We start from the raw sequence: 18676 nt of genomic DNA, 5'->3' as shown, positions 1-18676 counted from the left end.
GCACCTGAGCCACCGAAGTGATGGAGCAGTCATGGCCTGCTTCTGACCACAGCAAGCCCTTTCAGCAAGCCACATCCCAGCTCTGGAGGAGACTTTCCTAACTAATCGGCTAAACAAGAGCAACCGAGACCCAGAAAACAGAGGAAGAAGGCACCAGAACCAGCAGCACCCCAACTGTTTCACACTCAGCTTTGCTGCAAAGCACCCCTGGAAGCTCTCTGCATCCCACCTGCCTCCTGAGGTGCTGGGGGCTGTCACAGTGCCCACCCAGCTGTCTGTCCTACCCTGCTGCTGGGCTCAAGATTCACCTCTGAAATGAAGGGTATTGAGGTATTAGAGAGACAACTAGCATTTGGGAAAGATGTCCCAGGAGACCACCAGCACACATGTGGAGCAAGGAGGAGACCAAGCAAAGTGGTACACTGCATGAGAGAGGGAGCACCAGCCCTGGGTCAACCTGGCTGGAGGCCATCAGGCCCTAAGTAAGGCCTGTGAATGAGGCCAGACACCACCTGAGCACAGCACATCCAGCCTCCCTGGCACGAGAGCTGAGCTGTGCCCAGACCCACAGCGAGCTCCACCAGAAACGCAACAAAAGCAAATCCACCAGCCTTTTGCCCCATGCGAGGCAGAATCCATCCTTACCCAAATCTGCAGCAAAATCCACGAGCACTTGGCATGCACTTGATGACCACAGCAGGATCCGTGGGGGGGTCCAGAACAGCTAGCACCTCTTCCCAGCAGGCCTGAGCCATGCCCCTGGATGCCTTTTCTCTGGGACCTGGCACAGAAATTCCTGTATTCGAGCTGCTGCATTGGAGCTACATGAGGCAAAACAAGGCCTAACTCTCATGCCACCCTGTGACTGCATCCTCAGCCAGCTCCCATCCTTTGAGGCATTAGGTTCCTTCACCCCTCGTTCTAACAGATCTCATCAACTACACCTGACCTGCATTTCCTGCACTTGGGCATGATCTGCCAGATGCAGCCCCATGCATTAACCCTCTGCTTAAGCTATGTAAGTATAGGATGGTTCGCTCCTGTGTTCTCCTGGCCCTTCGGCTGTAAATTGTCTCTCCATCATGACTCCTCTGATTAATTGCTGCCAGGGACTGGTAGCTGGGCTAAAACTGATCTTCCCACCCAGGACACAGAAATCAGCGTTCTGAGACACTGCATCTGCACCAGATGCTTAGCTGGTGGTAAGCATGTGAAGCCAGGCACTGCTTTCACAAACACACACAAAAACAAACAAACAACAACAAAAAAAAACACCACCAACAACAAAAAAGGTATCATTTGAGTGCTGACAATCTTTCTATCACACCCCTGCACCCACCTAGAAGGATCCCCAGGCAGAGGAGGACAATGCAGACGTGGCAGAGGCTGCAGGACCCTTTAGGGCTGAGCAAATACCGCAGCAGCCAGCCCCAGTGAACTTTGTCACAACCCCCACGCTAGCTGGTTACAGCTACCTTGGGCACACAGGCTGCAAGGTGATGCAGCAGGACATGCTTTAGGGGAATTTAGCGAGGGGATGTGATAGGGATGGCGTCAACGTGCAGAACTTTTACTGTCCTTGGCAGACTGAAAGTCACTCATCATGCTATAGGCAACACAGAATTAATTTGTTCGAGCACAAATGACATTTTTGTTATCATTACCTGGTGATTCAGCACTTTATATTTTTCATTTTCTGCCATTACAAATGAGACAAGAACCTCTGAAAAAGGGAGGCAGACAGATGTGAGTCCTGTGATAGGGTTGATAGAGAAATGTGCCGAAGAGCTGGTACCGCTGGCACGACACGTGAGCCCTGCGACAGCTGGCAGAGGAATTGAGTGCAAGTGATGTGAAGCCAAGCCATGTAAATTCATCATGTGCACAGGGAAATCTCTCTGCATCTGCCAGCACCAAGTGCGTCAGAACTCAGGCACAGAGCTGAATCTTACACCCGCTAAAGTCAGTGGAAAGGCTCCCATGCACTAGGATGCGTTTTTTAATGCTTTCTGTAGGTAAGAGCCAGGATCCCTGCACAATTCATTCGCTCTCTTACATCATGAGAAAGCAAAACTCGCTTGCTTGGAAAATAGAACACAGTGGCTTTCAGCAAGGTGTTAAAGCAGCCAGCTCATCGACCCCACACTTCAGAGGTGAGGCTGCATTTTACATCACTGAAGCAACGTGTCGTTACTCAGGAAGAGGAACAGAGCCCAGATTTTCAAAACCAGAGGGGCTCTGCTGCTGTGCTGCTGGCACCCCCTGATGCACGGCGCTGCCTGCACAGCCCATGCCTGCCAGTCCCAGAGGGAGCTGCGGCCAGTGCACCTGAGCACCCCCAGCAGAAGGGGACAGGTTGTCCTGGTCACTGCAGGGTGCATCACCCACAACTAAAGGTTAGCACAAGTTCTTACCATTACATCATATTATTTCAGGTAACATCAGTGGAGGTTTTATGAAAATTCCCACTCCTCCTTTGCGTCAGGACCAATAACTTGCAATGGGCTAAGGGCCAGTTTTATCCCAACAAGCCTGCCCTCTTCTTGTGCTTTTACAGAATGGGTGTCCCACCAGAACCAGCTTCTTCTTAATCTGTCAAAAGTTATAGCAATCTCCTAATAAAACCAACAGCTCCTAGATTGCTACAGGCATAATTAAAAGAAACTGACTGACATTGTAATACACTGCTCTCAGATCAGTAATGGGGTTGCTGAAAAGAATCCTTTTAAACTATAAAATGTGAGCTTGTCAAGAGGGAAAGTGTTATGGCCCTAGCCAGTACTTAGACTTCAGTTATGAACTAAAACTAACACAATTCAACTGTAGCTTAACTGAGACAAAAAGCAGGAAGATTTTGTGCTCCGGTAGGTAAAGAATCGGAAGCTGAATAGCTCCTACTTGCTTTCTGGAGAGAGAGAAGATGAAAATCTGATTCTTTCTATCCTGATTGAGACTTTAATTCATTGCTGTTGGTAGATGCTGTCCCAGGGAATTCAGCAGAGGCATTCAACATTGCAGAAAGTCCTGGAGGGGAGGAACGGACTGGGCAGGTCTGGGGCCCCAGCCAGCAGGAAGGATGCTGCACCTGAGACAGCCAGGCACAAGGAAATGTGGGAGCATGCCCTGCCTTGCAACTCAGCAAAGCGGTGCTTACTGTGGATCTCTCTGAGCAACAGGGTGTCAAAGTGCCCTCTCATCTCTCCTCTTCCTTCACATGCACTCTTCTCCAGCAGGGGCAAACATCTGTGGGAGGGAGCTGCACTGAGTGCTTGCAGGGCTCAGATTCCTTCATAGCCCTGCAAGAAGACAGAGCTCAAAGAAGGATAAAACACAAATGCATCAAACTCACCAGCTTCCCTTACAATTGCTCCACAATGAGTCAAATGTCAAATTTTGGAGAATTTGCCCATCTGGAGATAAATGGATAGACAGATAGTTAACCTGTTTCCCCCTGCAGAAGAGCTAACTGGTTGTTTCCCCATGACAGTTCCCAATCTCCAGAATACACCTACACAAGGTACAACAGGGTCAAATTAAAGCATGAAGACCATAACTCTGCACCAGCCATGGATCAAGAATATATGGCAGAGCTTATTAATAACTTTATTCCATGTCAAGATAGATTTCTCAAGACCAGCTACAATAAGGGTGTATTAAATCAATCACAATCAAAACCCAGTCTGCCTTGAAGGGACTTCCAATTATAAAGCAGTAACATTATTAAAGGGCTCAGACAGCCACATTAAAGAGCTACACTGCGGAGGAATCATTTCCCAGAGGGCTGATTTTCATCATCCTCAGAAATAAAAGCCTTCAGATGTTCAGATTCCTCATCAAAAAACACATTATCAAATTAAAAGACTTGCTAACATTATGTCACTATCAAGTTTTCCCTTTTTGGAGACTTTTTTTTTTCTTCTACCCGACTACCAGCAAACTGAAAGGCTAAAATCATGAAGCGGTGCCTTCTTCACATCTGAATGCCCACATTTGATCTGGAATCTTGATAAAGCACAGGACATGGTGACAGGAAAATATTAATTGCAGCCTTGTTGAATGGATTATATTTTTAGCCAGGGAACAAAGAGCTTACTTGATCATTCAAAGAATCAGGAGCCAGTCTGAAATAAAGTGATGAGCTTGGATTACGGCGGCAGATTAGAAAGTGGAGTTTTGCAAACCAATTTTGAAACTACGGGAGCAAAGAGGACATGATCCATTTATCTGTTTACTGATCTGAGCAGTAACCACCTCTGTAACTCCTGAGTGCCTCTGCCATACATTCATAATGAACCGAAGGCAAAAGCAGTAGCTTCCCTGTGCCTAAGAGGGGAAAATATATATACCATATGCAATATTTGCCCAGCCTGAACATTTAAATAAAAGCCTAGAAAAGCCATAATCTTGCATCTATATCACAGACTTCACCAGATATTCGAGACAGGTGGTAGAAAATCTCCAAGAAACTACAGGAAAAAAAGCATCCATTACCTTGTATAATGGACGTTAGGGGAAGGCCTAGCAGAAGTCAGGAATGTCAAAGTTTCTGTCATATTCTCCAGCAAATGCTATACGTATACAAATCGTCTCTGAACCAAGATTGTTATAGTTTATAGTCATGCGATATAAGGCATTTTTTCAATTGGTGGAAGAGCCAAAACAAAAAACAACTAACGCATTGAAGGAAACCCCCCCAACTTGCATCACTCCTGACCTAAAATATCATCCCTCTCACCAACCCATCCCCACCCCTCACATTCATTTGGCTTCAAGCTCAGCATTTGCTTTCATTCTCCCTTATCCTCAGAACTTTTTTTTCACGTTTGTAATTGCAATTAGTTCAACCCCCAGACAAAAGCCAGAGAAACAAAAGAGTTTTGCTTAAAAGTCCAAAATAAAATGCTTGAACTCTCCCTTCAGACAGCTGGCTACATTTGACTGGCTGACCTGAAGCTGCTTTCCACCCCCTGCTTTTTTTCCTTTTTTTTTTTTTTTTTTTTTTTGGGGGGGGGGGGGGGGGGGAGGTAATAACTGGTTGCATAAAAATGATACCCAGACACACTTCTGTCCCTGTCTCTCCCCTCTGGCATTCCCTTGCACCCACCCCATCTGCCCCTGTACGGGCAAATTCGGTATGGGGAAAATCTAGCTGCCAGGAACCTCGTCCCAGTTCACACATCCCGTGATGAAATATTTCAGATACAAAATATGTCAGAGCTGATGCCTGTTCCTGACAGTACGATTTTCATTTGAAACTTACTTAATGGGGAGCTACCAAACCAGTCATGTTTTGAGCTGGAACCGCAGCAGCCACAGAGCCCACTGCTGCTGCAGCTACAAGCAGCCGTGCACAGCCGGCCCACGTGCAGCAGAGCCCTGGCCTCTGCCACAGGCAAAATACATCAATAGCCCAAAACTGGGAGGAGAAAAAGTCTTTCCTAAGTTACCATGCAATCTAAGGATGGACTGCACCTGAAAGAAGGGTGTCGATAACTCCGGTTGACATCTTTAACACCTTTTACATCTCCTTTTTATTCTAGCTTTTGAAACAGCAGCTCAATTGAAATGGCAGAACTGGGAGGGAACAATGAAAGATTTTTCCATAGAAAAGAAATTTCTTTTTTTTTTTTTTAATGATTTTTTTTATTTTTTTTTCCCAACTGGGTTGGGCAATTAACCAGACCTGTGTCTTACCCCCATGTGGAGACATAGAGGAGGCATATGCAAGTTCTGTCTTTGTCACCCGCCTTCCTTGGAGGCCGTGCAGGAGCCCAGACACGAGGTCACATCTTGCTGCAGTGCTTCTGCACTTCTGCGTAATCCTAACCCTAAATGTTAAACCAGAATGGAAGAAACTGGTCTGCAGGTTCTCACACTGGGCTGCAGGAAACACCTACACTAATTTCGTACGTTGTTGTCAGCAGAATGAACTACACTTGTAGCAGCTGCTGATTTCATGCCTGGCTCTCTAATTTCACAGGCCTGACACGGCAGGGGTGCAGGACAGCCGTGACTCCCCAGCACACAGGCAGCCAGTTTATTCCCTGGCCAGTGACTAAGGTGGGCACTGATTTAACAAAGCAGAGCTTTTGGCTCCATAGCACAAGACTAAAAAATAGATATATATATATTGTGGACTACATTAGTACTAGTTTATCTACACTGACAGCAAAAAGCAACAAATTTGGCAAGGCAAGACAGATGATGGTGAAATGAATGCCCAGGCAGACAGCACAGCCTTGTGCCCTTTGGCTAAGAGCTCTTACGTTTATGGCTTTAAAACTCATGCCAAATTCTTTCTCTAGAAGTACACACCTTTAACATAAAATATGCCTTAGAGCATAAAACTATCTGCAGGCACAAGGTCAAAAGTGTTTTGTGTGTAGAAATATGTTCAAGCTTCACATCTCGGATTACCATACTTCCTATGAACAGCAAGCCTGACAACTGCACCTCTTCTGCTTTGCTCTAGGCACCAGGAGTGGTTTGTGCTGGAGGTGAGACGTCAGATGTGGATGCCACAGCCCCAGCATCTGGTAAGCTGTGCGCTGAGGCCAACAGATTTGCTGCTTTTCCTTCACATTAAGTCTGCGTGTAGTCCACCAGCAGCTGCCAGCTATGACAGCTGTTTTCTCCTGTAGTATTTTGCTTGCAGCAGAAGGGACGATCTCCCTCCTGCAGTGCCTGGCACCCAGAAGCCCTGATCCCCAGACACAGGCACTGACACTGCCTCAGTACAGCTGCGTGCATGGAGCCCAAGGTCGTGGGCGTTCTGCCCCTTCTACAGAAATCAAAATGAATTCAATGAAGCCAAAGGATCCTTCATCAATGAGAAACAATCCAGTGTAAGCCAGAACACTTCCTGAAGATGAGAGAAAGTTTGAACCTAGCTCCCCATGTGAAGGCTGCATTTGCTTGTACCTCCCAAGCCCCAACACCCTTGCCCAGCTCAGCAAGCCCCTTCTTTCTGCCTATGTATTATTTCTTCCTGAAAGGCATCGTTACCTTTCTGAGCAACCTTCCCCAGCAGTGGTTTGTCAGCCCCAGGTGCTCCCAGCCTGCAGGGGTGTTGCACTGCTGCAACACCAGAAGGGAGGTGGAAGGCCAGAAGAGGAGTTTGCTCAAGAAGCCCTCACTGCAGAGGCTGGAAAAAAGTCTTTGGAGATGTAGATGGGGCATGAGAGGAGTTGATGGGCAGTATTTCTACAGCCAGGGAAATAGTTTGGAGCAGAGGGAGCTGGTGCAAATGGTGATTCGTTGCTGGGGCATCATACTTTTGCAGCAAAAACCCCTTTCCCAATTCACTGCTACTTGCCCAGATCACTGAGGCAGATCCGAGAGCCATTCCTCTCAGGGAGCAGCACCAGCCAACAAGGTTTTAGCCTCTATTTGTCCCCATCCCCAGGAAAACACTGAGGGCAGCTGACACAGGTTTCCTCATCACATACAACTCCATGGCTCCCAGCTCTGGCCTGGGACCCTTCTCACCACCAAATTACCTTCCTGTCAGCACTGGGAGCAGGGCAGAAGGATGCAAAGAAGCTAAGGTTAGGACAGGGCATGGCCAGCAGTGTTCAGAAGGATAAGCTGGTAAAAGAAGCTGTGAGCAGCCTGGGTTAAAGTTGAAACAGTGTCCTTGAGTACAAAGCAGCAGTGGTTAGGCACAGGCACAGGCACAGCTGAGAGTTGGGCACCTTCCTTTTCATCACACGTGCTATCCTGCTCAGCAGCACCAGGCGTTTACTACAGCTCAGTTTCTCTGCACGGGGGTTGAGAGTAGGTGAAATTTTGCAGAGCACCAAGGCTCCAAATAACTGAGCTAAAGCCAGGATTTGAAGGGAACCTCCCAACACCACAGAGCTTTCCCCCAGCTTTCAGCTGGTGAGCAATAAGGAAGGATACAGCTCTCTGTGGGCTTCTGCTTGCTGCTCATCACCGCCACACTGGGCTACACTGAGAGATCTGCTTTCCAAAACCCTCCACAGACATGGAGGGATGACCAGTAAGGAGGTGTATTCATTCCCTCTCAAAGCATTCCCCATTTCTCCCAGCTGCTAGTACATTCGGTGAGAGGACAGGGAGTCCAGTTTTGCTGCAGCCCTAAAACGCCCTGCAGCTTGCCCAGAAGGGGGGCAGGAATCTGCCCGACTGCATTTGATGAGGTGTCCTTGGCACTGGCATTCGCTGCTGGTCCGAGCTCCCCTACCATAACCAGCAGCAAATGAAAGGTGAATTTCATTTGCTGTGAATTTACGCAGCCTGGGTGCCGAGTGGTGGAGCAGCAACCGGAATGGAAGCAGCTGCCCCTCAAATCAATACCGTGCAGAAATGCCATGGCATTTACTCTCATTTCATTGTATCGTTTCTCCATAAGGAGGAAGGACGTTGTGCAGCAGGGGTTATATCTGTGCTATGCAGCTGAATGCTCCTGCAAGGAGCTGACTACTGGCTACAAGATGCTTCTACTGCCAAACCCCATGAAATAAGAGGCTCCCCTTCCAGTGCAAAGTCACCACTAGATGTAAGGACTTCAATTTCTTCTAAGTCACTGTGGGATTTTGCAGCCTTAGAGCAGAAAAATCAAGTCCTTTTTGGCTTTCTTTCTGTCAGCAATAAATATCCTTTTGAATTCACATCGAGTCCCATGAAGCAGCCGGCAGATGCAGTGCCTGTTGCTGGTGCAGGACTTCTGTTTCTCCCTTGTCCTCGTCTCCTGGTCTGATATTCCGCACCCTTTGACTTTCCTTCCAAATTTCTGGAGGGGTCAGTGAAGGCAAACGTGCTTCTCCAAGGAGCCTCCCCCCGTGCTGCCTCAGCCAACCTGCCTCTGGAAACATTGGACTGAAAAGTTTGATATCTGCATTGCAGAAAATAAACACCTTGGCAAAGCAGGTCAGGCAGTACCCAAGGACAAACCTCTGCTTAGAGGGAGGTGGATTCAGACCAGAACCAAGGGAACGTAAGTGGGGGAAAACAAAACCACAAAAGTATCGGAAGCAGGAATAAAGATAATAATTGCAGGATGAAGACTGAGAATAAGGACAACATGAAAGCAGCCTGAACCACAGATAGAGGCAAATACATCCATACTGCGGGTGAACACCAGTATCAGGACTGGTTTTCCAGCCTGACAGTTTTCCAGAAGTGGCAAGGAGCCATTTTAAGCAAGTGGTGCACTTACAGAGGGCAGACCCACAAGTACTCCACAGAGACCTCTTCACTTCCAACCCTGATGACTTTTTGCTCTCCCAAATAGAAGTGTCCTATCACATTTTCACCTTTTTGCTAAGCAACACAACCACTTCCTAACTTGCCCTCTGAGGTACTTTCAAGAGTCTTCTGGTGGGTGTTGCAGGGTTTTTCTGTACCCGTAATGTCCTTCCCCTTCCACCCCACGCCTCCGTCACTCTGCAGCAAATCACAAAGGGACCCACCAAGGGAACTCATTCTGTACATGACACTGACTCATTCCTCATCATTCAGCAGGTGGTTCGAGACAAAAATAAAAATGCACATCCTGAAAGAGACATTTCTAACTTTCCTAGCTGCACGGAGCACTGGGCTGTAGCAGTGATGATTTGTGGTCCAAGCCTCAAAATTAATAACCACCACCAGAGCTGTTTCAGTCAGCTCAGAGCTTTGGTCATCTCCCAGCCACTTGACACCTGGGGCACTCGTACCAAAAGCGCAGGGTATGAATAAGCAAAACCATGCACAGAGAGCTTCCAAGTAGCTCACATACAAGTGAGACACAGATTGTGACTTAGGAGACACACCTTGTATAGAGAGAAAATGCAGGTAGAAGATGTTTTCCCCCATGTTTATGCTGTGATTACAAATGGTTGATAACCACGGCCATGATGAAAGAAACTTTAATCTCCACTCGGATAAATGAAGCACTAGCAAATACTTACTCATTCAATGGAGTTTAGTAAAAACAAGGTTATTAATTGAATTAAGTTTTACTAGATGTGATTATTCCTCAGAAATACAGCTAAGCGAGGAGAGGGAGAGAGAGTAATTATTACACAGCCTGCACAGTCACACACATTCATTTATTGTTTCCACTGTGGTTTGGGTTGGCTCCCTAGCATGCTCTGCGTGAAACAGCATGTCAGAAATGACTTACCAGCAAGCGATACCTTCTTGCTCTTTTATGAATGATCTCTCTCTCCTTCCTCTTAACCTCTTCACACAGCAGGGAGCCCAGGTTGCTAAATACACTGCCTGCTGTGGTTTTGCACTGTCTGCTGTCAGCCTTTTTTAATGACATGTTTTTCCACCCAGCAGAGCTACCACCCCCTTGTCATTTTGAGTAGCGTGGCACACGTCGAGGCACCAGTTGAAGCATGGAGAACCCCAGCATTAGCTTTGCAGGGGAGGAAAGATCCACTACCCAGCCCTTCTGGCCAGATTCATACTGCTACGAATTTTCTGGCTGCAATTAAAGGTCCCACTGCACTCACAGCTGTACCTAGAAGGACGACTTGAGGCTCAGGACCTCTGGGCAGGTAATGGTCCATGAAGGAGCAGCCAGCTGCTGACAGCACCCAGGCCCTTTGCTTACAGCACACTGCAGGACAGGCCCCAGTGAAAACAAGCTCCTCGTCAGGCTGTGGGGAGGAGGTGCTGGGGCAGTGGCACTGGCATTCACAGGGAAGGTCATTTGGGGGAAAGGCCATGTAGACTCAGTTTTATTTGCTTCAGTGTTTTACAATCCAATGTGCTTCCCATTGACAGAGAGTAGCCTCCACCCTGCAAGCCATGCCAGGGGACAGCACGCCTGTTTCCAGTGGTGGTCTCCATTACCACCACCACTTATCTCACTGCCTGCCAACATCTGGAGTTTGGGTTACATGAGATTTACAGTTGGCAGTTTCCTTGCTGATGAAAGCCCCGTCCAAGCAAGGGGATTTCAACAAAAGGAGGAGGGTATTTTATCCAAACCCAGAGCCTGACGCACACAGACCCTTTCTCCAGGGCTTGCTTCTCAGCTATGTGCCCTGTCTCTTCTCGGAGTCCTGTGTGTAGAGCAGCCAGGGTTTCAATAGGCACGAGATGCTTCCTATTCAAATCCACTCACAGACTTGGTGTGACCTTGATCAACCCTGCAGCTACTGTCCTGAGGGACATAACCAAAAGGGCATTGCTCAAGCTTACTACTCTCACTGAAGCTGCATCATTACAGGTGCCTCTGAAGTCATTTGAATTCAACACCACGAGCCCCACATTCTCCATCTAAATGAGCTTTCCTGCCAAGCTCCTTTTAAGAAGCCAGGGCTACCAGACTTTAATTGCCTTCTTGTTTATGCTTATTCCAGACCGTGCAATGTAACAGATTTTGATGTACTCCGAGTTGTTCTTTATTATCTCTTTTCTGATTAAATGCGGAGGGGAAAAAGAAGTTAGAATTCAAGTAACCCCATTCTGAGAGCAAAACATAGCTGTGCTTTGACTATATTTCATTCCAGTTTTGTGAAAGGCAAAAACTTCTTGCAAAATAACTTTTCAGCACTACAGAGTCAGAAGCAATATGTGCCAAGACAAATTTCCTTCTTATCAGGCTCTTTCCAAAGCAACAGTTCTGCTTTTCAAAAAGCCATGAGAAAAATTTGTAGAATTTTCCAGCAATTAAAGTGACAATTGGAAATAAAGCTGTTCAAAAATCTGATTTTTCCATTCTCAAGACATAGATATTCCCCCTCCTACCCAAACCAACAGGATAATAATTTTCTCAGATAAGCCTATTAAAACAGAAATTGATCCCCAGCTAAATGAACGGTTTACAAAGCCCCAAACTGAGGTTTCATTGGAGACAAATTGATCCTTCTAAAATGTAGTAAACATTCAGTTTCAAAGAAAACGAAAGTAAGTACTTTGAAAGGGTTAAAATGCTTTCAGTTTTCCCATTTCTCTTTTAGGAAGAGAAGCATGAACTATATGATGAATTGATCCAAATACTTGGGCTCTGAATTTTCCTCCTCCTATCCTCCAGAGACATGGACTTTAAGATGCAAAACTGTCTCAAAAATCTGTGTTGTTCCAGTCGGAAATCTGACCATGATGTCACAAGCTTGTAATTCCTAATACCAGGTTATCAGAAGAATCAATTGAACTCCCTAAAGCTTAATTTAGTGTCAGTACAAATGGCATTATCCTGCAGAAACAAAGGGCACTCAGGTTTAAAAAACTCAGCAGCATATTCTCCTGTCAAAGACGTCACATTCAGTGGCACATAAACATCCTGCTAGCATGAATCAGATTTTAGAGCAAGAATGGCTATCCCGCTCCAACGGCAGAGGGAATTTGACACCTTATTATGAAATAACAGACCGTAATAATCCAGCTGTGCTATCAGTTTATGGCATTTACCTCAAGCCTACAACAAATTCTCAGAATTCACTGACAGACACACCAGTTTTGATCTCTAAAGAGAGATTAGGCTAAAATTCATCCTCAGGCTAGGCAAGTGCTCATGATTTGAGAATGAGATAAAACATCCACAATTTCCATGGCACCTCATCCCAGTGGCTGATTTCTCTCTTATCTCTTTGTGACCAGCTCCCACTTTAAGCCTGTTGAATTTGGCTTCCAGCTACACGTTCTGCCTTCTCCTCACCCCTTCCTCCCCAGATACCACCCACCTCCATTCTCAGACTTCCCCTCCATCTCTGATCTTCTCACAAGGGCTGAGCTTTTGAATTTTGCCATAAAAAGCCATTTTCTCTTAACCAGACCCCAGGTTTGTGGTTCTTGTCTGAATTTTCACTTTTTTTTTGGTTTTGCTAAACCACATGCAGATCCACTAACACTCCTTTATATGAACCACACACTCATCTCAGCTCTCAAGGCCTCCCCTTTTCATACACAGGAATGACACCAGCAGCTTCCCCCTCCATGTAGAAGGGTTCAGTCCCAGAAACCCATTCACAGAGAACCCCCAGGAGATGCCAGGAGGGATGGAGGGCTGCAAGCACCATTTCTTTTATTTCAAAATGTCGAACCTTACCTGAAGTAGTTTTCCCCAAGAGCATTAACAATTCCTCTGTCTTTAAGGCTGCCTCTTCAACAGGGACTAATGGGATACAAGACTTGACAAAAGCTTTATGGCACTCTGATGTATATTCCAGTTAATTCAAAGCCAGTTTCGCTCCTCCTTGTCATAGACGGTTCACAGGTGATGACTTGGCAGTTCCAGATCCTCAGTAGAGAGCACAATATACTTCTTCTGGGACCTAGGCAGCAAATGAGGTCCAAGAGTTAGAAAAATCCCTCATACATCACTTCCCACTAGCACCCAATAGCACTATTGAAACAATTTTTATCTTTATTATTCCCTTATTTTCAACTCCTGCACATTTTCATGATTTGGTTTTGAACACATTTCATGTTTACCATAGTTAGTCTTGAATCCATTAGTATTTACAACCAAGCCAGATGTTCTCAGAAATGCTAACCCCTTGCAGCTTCCATAGAAAAAGCTGTATCAAAGAGAGGGAAGGGCAGAAGCAATACGTAGCTTGCATCAAACAAAAGGCAGTGCGAGATCAACACTCATCACACCCCAGGAAATCCACCAGTGATGGAAACAGGATCCCAGTCAAGGTAACACTACATTTGATGCCCAGCTGGACATCAGCAAACAAAGCCACAAGACCTAAACACCAGGTTTAGTCCTCTCCACATGCAGGAGTGCATTAAACTTGCAGGATATATATATATATTATATTTTTGTTAATATTATATATATTGTGATTGTTATATATTACTATTGTTGTTGTTATTATGTTTAAATCAAGTTCAGATTGCAGAGTAACTACAAACTTGGGACCCTCGGAGAAACTCTACTAAGGGCTTCTCCTTATCAGCTTCTTCAGCTCTCACAGGCAGGAGCAGAAGTCTCTGGTTAGTAAGGAGAGCTTTTTAAATTCTTATTTGCTTCTCTCTCTAACAAACTTTAAACCAAGCAATAACCACTCTCAGGAAAATCTGGCAGATTTGTCAGCTCCAATCCTGAACATACTGGGTTGTCTCCACCCAAGGTGACTTTGGTTTGCTAATAGAACAAGACAGAAGCATTATTGAACAAGCAAAGCAGAACAAAATCTGTTTGGCAGACATAAACAGTTCATTCACAATGTGCTCAGATGTGTTAGTTTGGCACACCTGAAAAAAAAAGGAAAGGATCAGAGTTGGCTGAACATGCCCCAGTAGTTTACACTAAACATCCAAAATACAAGCTCAACAGGTAAAGCCTTTACGGACGTGGCTTTCTCCCCCAGCACTATGAGACACTGTGCTGTTACATGAGCCATGTGCCCGGTTGCACATAACAGTATTGGGTCTTAAGCCTTTAAAAATTATAATGTGAGTAGAAGATGCTTTAGAGTAGAGCCCGCAGCAGCAGGACAATGTCAGCAGGCCTGGTTTCCCTCACTAGACACAAATGGACTTCAGGAAAGAAACATTCCCCCAGCCCCTTGCAACAGCCCTCTGGGCCACACAATTTAACTCCCCCCAAAAGCACTCACCTTCCTCCCACAGCCCATGGGGCCATGAGAGCATCCTGCTACTTCCAGGTTCCTAACACCCTGACCTAGAAAAGAAATGAAAAAAAAAAAAAAAGAAAAGTGAAAGAAGTTCTGTCACTGCTACGAGTGCGGGAAGCCCAAGTCAATGGTATATTTTTAATTAGACTGCAAAAGCACTGTTTTTGTCCAGCAATGCTGGCCAGCACCTCACCTTGCGCCGGCATGGCCAGCAATGCAGCCGCTGAATTTTGCTCAGCATTGGCTGTTGGGCAGTGAGTCCTGCCGACTGGCACAATGATTGCTCTGCTTCGCAAAGCTGCTTTCCTGCCACTTAACACAAGAAGGCAAGCACTCAGGCAATCCATCTGAGCCACCACGGTGCAAGAGGCAGGAACACAGGGGGAGGCAGCAGGTGTCTCTCAAGAGCCCGTAAAATCCCTCACTGGGGACCCCTAATCCTGTCAGAGTCAATTTGTAGTCAATTTTCCAGTGTTTAAGTACCAAGAGAGAATTGGTTTATCACGGGAAACACTTCCTCTCCAAAGCTGTTTAATTATTTCCGTATGTGTTGGGTAGGCATTAAATGGGTTGCAGGAGTGATTTACAGGGAGGGAAGCCAGAGAAAAGAAGAACGACGCAGAGACGGGGCCAGATCATCTCCTTCATAATGTGTGACTGCTCCTTACAGGTCCTGGGGCATGGTCTGTGCCATCGGGTTTCTCCCTCTATAGAGGGCTGTAGATTGTAAAGCTGCACTTGACTGTAACATCAATATGAATTTCTCTTCCCATTCCTCCCTCAATGGAAAGTGGAAGTTGAGCCTGACTGCAACATCTCAGACCACAGCGATTAACTTTGCTACTCTCTCTCCACTGCTGACTCATTGTGCAAACTTGGCCATTTTACATGTGGCTTGATTTCCAGAACCAACTGTCCCCAAAAAACAGGTCACTAACATCTACCAGCAAGTTTTCTGATCTTTTATATGACTGCAAGACCCTTTACATGACACATCTCGTGGCAGAGTCACGACACTTCAAGTGCCGTTGGTAAGACCTTTGTGATCCAGGCAGAAACAGGAATGTACAGATCTCACTGCTGTCATTACAACTGGATGTCCCATCTCATGTTAATGCCTGGTATGCAATACTGCTCGTCACAATAGGATTTGATGAAATTCCTCCAGCTTCAGGCTGGATTTTTTCTCAAAACCAGGAACAGAGAAAAAGAGTCACACCAGAAGAACCAGATGAGTTTCCTAACCACCGGGCTGGTGGCTATGCTGGGTGGTCTCTCGCACTCTTTCATGAAAAGTATTTAAAAATTCAAGTGTTAAAACCAGATGTCATAACTTTGGAGAGCTGAGAAAAGAGTACCTCATTTCCCAGCATGCTGTGACTGGTCTTCAAGTTCACCATGAGTCTATGAGAACTTCTGAGGCTCAGCATTTCCAAAAAAATCACATTTCAGACTTAATACCTGGGGAAAGCCCCAAACTGGACACACGCTTGAAAATTTGGAGTAGATAGGCATCCTCTCCATAGCAGAGGAGACATCTGGCAGAACTTATTTTCTTATAATTCACCGTTACTCCTCATTTTCTTATACAGCACAAACTAATCAAATACAAACAAACGACTTGAGAGCTAGTACAATTTCTTTAAAGAGGCAGTTATAAGATTGTGCAGAGAAGAATGAATATTCTACATGCCAGTACAGTACAATTTGCCCTCTGGTAAAGAATTAAGTGATTGAAAATGACAAAGAGTCCTGGGTGGTCTAGCTGCCCCATGGCCTCATGTGGTCAGCAGACTCAGTCTTCAGTAAAAACGGCACTAGCTACGACATCCTAGAGGAATTCAAATCTGCACAGAGGGTTTCATAAATGCCCAAACAGTGTTAGAAATGAGCACAAGGCTTGTCTCCACTCTCCGACTTCTCCATTAACATCCACAGTACAATGTTAATCTGGCATTTAATCCTGGCTGGAGGTTGAGGGATATCTGGAATATTATTGACTCCTCCCTGTTCAAAATAAAAATCTGAGGGTGTTGGTTACTACAATGGAATTTCTTTAATGAGTGTAAGTACATATTTTTTTTCACTGAAAATTTAATGTCCAGCAAACAGGCCACTCTGCAGTGAAGAGAAAAAAGGAAACAAAATGAAATCCAAACCACTCGGTGGGAGATACCTCACAAAAATACAGAGAAAAAAAAAAAAAAAAAAAAAAAAAACTAAAAAAACTATTGCCAGTAATTGATGATTTAGAACATTCTGAATTGAAAGATAAGGGCTGGACATGGATTCACTTCCATCATTATGGAAATCACAAGGAGAATGTGCCGTTTTCAGTATCATTATCTTGAATTAGTTAATACATCTACTTCAGATTCCTTCAATCACATTTTTCCTCCAATCAAGTTAAAAACACTTTTTTTCATATCTCACTTCAGGAACCTTCCTCCTCAGCGGAGCAACACGCCATTCCTTGCTTCTGAAATGAAGCAAGCAGTAGTTCTGAAATGTTGTGTCTTTCTCAGTAATGGTGTTATAAATAAGGAGAAATAAACCCTGGGGCAAAAGAAGATATTAGCTGTTCTCATATCTCTACTGGCAGATTAATTGTCTGCACCATGAGCCTGGCTACTTGAATTTGCTATCCATCACTGCTGCGGCAGGTTACGATTACTTTCTCTTTCCCCCTCTCTCTCCCCCTTTGGCCTAAGCTCTCCCTCCACTTGGGCTCTTGCCATGACCCCTCCCTACCCAAGTCTGATATAACAGCTGAGAGGGACTGACAAAAATCCCTCTTTCCATTGCCCTTTCTCCTCTCTGTTACTGTCTAACACAATAAAATACCACGTGATGTCCAGATGAACCGGTTTTGAGCCCAAAAGACCCTCCTCTAGGAACTTCATTGAAAACTTCTCCACTAAATGACCCAGACAGTCTGAAAAGTTGGTCCGCTCTTCTCCATGTGTATTAGGGTGGCAGCCCTCACAAAGATTGGTCCTGCTGTAGGGCAGAAATCAGAGCACCCCACTGCTACCCCAGTGGTATCTCTTCATCCAGCAGCAGACAGAAACACCCCTTTCATTTGTCCCCTGCAAGAGAACCATCCCCATTTGGACTCGAGTGGCTTACAGAGTTGAAAAGAAGCCACGGAATGGGTGAGCCACGGGGCTGAGCGCTGCCTGTCACCACTTCCCAACCAGAGAGGTGCCCGTGCAGCTGGGGAGATGAGGGGCAGCAGCTGCCTCTGGGGAGGGATGCGGAGGAAGAAGTGACAGGCGTGACAAGAGGAGATGTCGCTTAGGTCAGTCCAGCAGGATGAGGCTGAGAAGATGTGGGGAAGAAGGTGAAAGATGAGCTAAGCCGGGCCAGTTTTATCTCTACAGTGCCCCTTCCCCACCTGCCTGAGTATTACCAGGATACTGACTGGTCAAAGGCCTGAAAAAAAAGCTAGCCCCCGCACGGTAATTTGGATAATCGAGGATATGTAAGGAAAGCTGGTGTGACCTGGCAAGGGAAACCCACCAGAGGCATAGCCTGATGAATTTATGATGGCAAATGAAGTAGCAATGGCATGGTGTGCCTAGGGGAGGGGCCAGAAGGACAGTGCTACTGATGCAGGAGGATGAGATGGGAAAGCTGAACAGCAGTAATGCAAAGAGGACACTGCCAGAGGGCAATTAAACCATGTAAGAAAGCATGGTCCAACCTACTTCCAAACTTCGCATCCCCTCCACATGTGGGTTTCATCCACCTGCAGTCCTAACCAGAACGGTGCTTGTATTGTTTGAACTTGGAGGTAGCGAGAAGGGGGATTTGAGAGCCGGAGCTGTGCAGCAGCCAAGTTCAGGGTGCTGTTTGCCTGCTGGACCCTGATAACAACAAGCTAAGCCTCTGAAGCACAGTTGCAGTCATCGGCTTGGCTGACATTGTGCTCAAGGTCCATGTGTGCAGCAGGGCTTGTAGCACTGAGCTACTTGGTTGGTTTTGTTATCGCTGGGAATTTCAGGGCACAGAAGGTTTCCTGAGATAATAAAATAAAAAAATAAAAAAATTAAGTAAAATGAAATGAAATGAAATGAAATGAAATAAAATAAAAATAAAATAAATAAAATAAAATAAAATAAAAT

General features: G+C 45.8%; 1 long non-coding RNA gene across 2 annotated transcripts in view; it reads right to left on the bottom strand.

Annotated features, from left to right (window-relative positions):
• Nucleotides 1-11434: 11434 nt before the first annotated feature.
• LOC118165021 overlaps nucleotides 11435-18676 on the bottom strand; it is a 29848-nt gene continuing 22606 nt past the window's right edge. Inside the window, exons 2-4 of one of the 2 annotated variants that reach the window (XR_004749812.1) lie at nucleotides 14532-14596; nucleotides 13010-13235; nucleotides 11435-12083 (exon numbers count right to left, since the gene is read on the bottom strand). This is a non-coding gene — a long non-coding RNA (uncharacterized LOC118165021). Of the gene's footprint in view, nucleotides 12084-13009; nucleotides 13236-13343; nucleotides 13482-14531; nucleotides 14597-18676 lie in introns of those variants that run through there. The other variant, XR_004749814.1, reaches the window with a different exon arrangement.

Source organism: Oxyura jamaicensis, chromosome 3 (genome assembly GCF_011077185.1).
Source record: "Oxyura jamaicensis isolate SHBP4307 breed ruddy duck chromosome 3, BPBGC_Ojam_1.0, whole genome shotgun sequence".
Taxonomy (NCBI): Eukaryota; Metazoa; Chordata; class Aves; order Anseriformes; family Anatidae; genus Oxyura; species Oxyura jamaicensis.
The sequence above is the reverse complement of the archived record's forward strand: the minus strand, read 5'-3'. Positions and strand labels throughout refer to the sequence as shown.